This window comes from Hordeum vulgare, chromosome 1H (assembly GCF_904849725.1).
Source record: "Hordeum vulgare subsp. vulgare chromosome 1H, MorexV3_pseudomolecules_assembly, whole genome shotgun sequence".
Classification (NCBI taxonomy): domain Eukaryota; kingdom Viridiplantae; phylum Streptophyta; class Magnoliopsida; order Poales; family Poaceae; genus Hordeum; species Hordeum vulgare.
The window spans coordinates 328,944,736-328,947,993 of NC_058518.1; the positions used below are offsets into that span (position 1 = coordinate 328,944,736).

General features: G+C 45.3%; 1 non-coding gene across 1 annotated transcript; it reads left to right on the plus strand.

Annotated features, from left to right (window-relative positions):
- The first annotated feature begins 219 nt into the window (after positions 1-219).
- On the plus strand, positions 220-326 carry LOC123422833. The gene has a single exon (XR_006620746.1). It is a non-coding gene; the product is annotated as a small nucleolar RNA R71 (small nucleolar RNA).
- The last annotated feature ends 2,932 nt before the right edge of the window (positions 327-3,258 follow it).

A 3,258-nucleotide genomic window follows, 5' to 3' on the forward strand; every position in this document is an offset into this window, starting at 1 on the left:
TCACTCAAAGTAGCAATTTCTTCAATAGAATTTATCTTCTTACCAGTTGGAGCTCTTCCGGTATGCCATTGAGAATAATTTGTCATAATATTGTCCAGATGTTTGGTGACCTCTACTAAGGTCACATCCATGAAGGTACCACATGCAGCAGAATCTAGAAGATTTCTAGACACAAAATTTAGTCCAACATAGAAATTTTGGATAATCGTCCACAAGTTTAAACCATGAGTTGGGAAATTTCTTATCATTAATTTCAATCTCTCCCATGCTTGTGCAACGTGCTCATGATCTTTCTGTTCAAAATTCATTATTTGATTTCTAAGGGAGATGATCTTAGCAGGAGGAAAATACTTGGTAATGAAAGCATCCTTGCACTTATCCCACGTTCCAATACTATTACGAGGTAAAGATGAAAACCAAGCTTTAGCTTTATCTCTTAGCAAAAAAGGAAATAATTTTAATTTCACAAAATCATTATACCTATCCTTTTATTTTGAATATCACATAATTCAACAAAGGTATTAAGATGAGCAGCGGGATCCTCATTAGGACTTCCCGAAAATTGATCTTTCATCACAAGATTCAGCAATGCAACATTAATATCAAAAGCCTCCACACTAGTGGTGGGTGGTATAGGAGTACTAATAAAATCATTATTATTAGTATTTGAGAAGTCACACAATCTAGTAGTATCTTGAGACATGGTGACCGAAAAAGCAAAGCAACAAGCATGACAAGTAAACTAGCAAGCGACGAAGTAAACTAGCAACAAACAAAGGTAAATATTTTTGTATTTTTATTTTTTATGTGACAAACTAAATATAACATAAAATAAAAAGAAGAACAAGTGAATGAAAATTTGTGAGAAGGTACTTGATAGTCGGTGATGGTATTCCCCGGCAACGGCTCCAGAAATCCTTCCTGATGACTGTGATCTGCGTTGGGTCTTCCATGAAGAGGAACGAGTTATCACAGCACAATGAGGGTAAGTATTTCCCTTAGTTATGAAACCAAGGTTGATCAAACCGATAGGATTACCAATCCTCAACCGTCTTCAGCGACTGCAGACAAACAAACAACTTGCACCCAACGCGGGCGAGAGGGTTGTCAATCCCCTTGATCTCGTTATTTGCAAGCAAATGAGGTGTGTAGATAATTGTTGATAATTTGAAATTGCAAAATAAAATAAACCACAAATAATGGCACAAAGGTAATAGTAGTGTTTGTAAATATATAAGTGAATAGACCCAGGGGCCGTAGTGTTCCCTATGGCATCTCTCATGACAAAGGCATATGGTGGGTAAACAAATTATTATTGGGCAATTGATAGAACATCCAATAATTATGCGATTTTCACGGCAATGATCATGTGTATATAGGCATCACATCCATAAGAAAATAGGCTGAATCCTACCTGCACCTATTACTATTACTCCACTTCAAGAGCGCTTCTATGCTTGCCTCTCTACGTATTAAGTAAAAACAGAGTAATGCTTGGAGAACAATGACATGATGTAGACAAAGTTAACTCAGTTAATTTGAATAAACCCCATCGTTTTATCATTAGTAGCAGAAACACAAAGACGCATCTTGTCCCCTTCTGTCACTAGGATATGGAAATTCGCCAGGTTGAACCTACTACAACGCACCACTCCCACTGAAGAAATATTAATCTAGTCGGGCAAACTATCTCAATAGACCGGAGAGCATTACGAAGCTATGACGATCATGCAATTAAGAATCATGATAATCAGAGGTGACTCAAATAGTTTTCATGAATAATCTGAACATAAACCCACAATTCATTAGATCCCAACAAACACACCATACATAGTGATTACATCGGATAGATCAAAGCAAAGATACCATGAACATGTTTTTGAAGATCATAAGAGAGAGAGAGAGATTGCCATCTAGGTACTACCTACGGACCCATAGGTCTGTGGTGAACTACTCACACATCATGGTGATGGCAGCAAGGTTGATGTAGAGGCCCTTCGTGATTGATCTCCCCTCCGACAGATCGCCGGAACGGAGGTTTAGATGGCCTCCCGTCGGAACAGAGACTTGCGGAGGTGGAAAAAGTGGTTCAGGAACGCTCTTAGGGTTTTCGGAATATTTGTGAATTTATAGGCCAGCGAGGGACGTCGGGAGGCATCCAGGGGGCCACAAGCCATTAGGGCACGACGAAGCCCTGGGCTGCGCCCTGTTGGCTTGTGCCTCCCTCATGCGGCCTCTTGTCCACTTTCGATGCTTGAAGGTATTCATATCGTCCAGAAAAAATGATATTAAAGTTTCGTGGCATTTGGACTTCGTTTGGTAGGGTAAACCCGCACAGCAAAAAAAACACGCAGAAAATAGGAACTAGCACTCGGCACTGGGTCAATAGGTTAGTGCTAAAAAATATTATAAATTGGTATATAAATGCCCCAAAAGTATCCTAGAATGATAATATATCAGCATCGAACAGTGAAAAATTATAGATACGTTGGAGACGTATCAGCCGCCACCCCACCTAGTTTTCCCCATCGGGCCAACCGCAGCCGTCTCCTCCTTCCTCTAGCCCATGAGCCAGCCCGAGCTCCCCTGCTCCTCACCCCGCAGCCACCAGAGTGCTACTGCCATAGCCCGTGAGGCGCCCGCCGCACCGGAGCACCAGCGAGCCGCCCCACATCGCCCCCGCCTCCAGCGCTGCCAGCTCCGGCCGATGCCGCTCCTCTCCCTGCATGCCCTACCTCCCAAGCTCATCTGCTCTACTGCTTTGGCTGGCTAACACCGTTGCCGCTCCGCCTTGCCAACCAACCCTGGTGACCTACTGCGCCTCGCACCCCATCCCGCAGCCCGGATCTCGCCTCCATCTCGCCACGAGCCTCGCGGATCCCTGCTCCTCCCCGTAGCGCCTCCCGCTGCCCCGCCGTCCACCAAGAGCTCGCCTCAAGACCCTCCTCCTTGCCGTGGGTGCACCCCTGCTCTGATGCAACTCCGCATCCCGAGCGCTGTCCATGGCCTCGCCCCTAGCTCTACGAGTTGCTGCTAGCCCGCTTTGCTCGGCCTACGCACGATGTAGACCCGGCCTCGTCGACCATCTCTCTCCATGCTGTTCGCAGGAACCCCATGGCTACCTGAGCTATTTTCCAATCCCGACACCAGCATCCCGCTGCTAGACAACTCCATGGCTTTAGGGAGCCCCTTTGCTCTGCCTTGCTGCTGCCACGAGCACCCCATCCGCGAAACCCACGACCTTCAGATGCAGCCAAA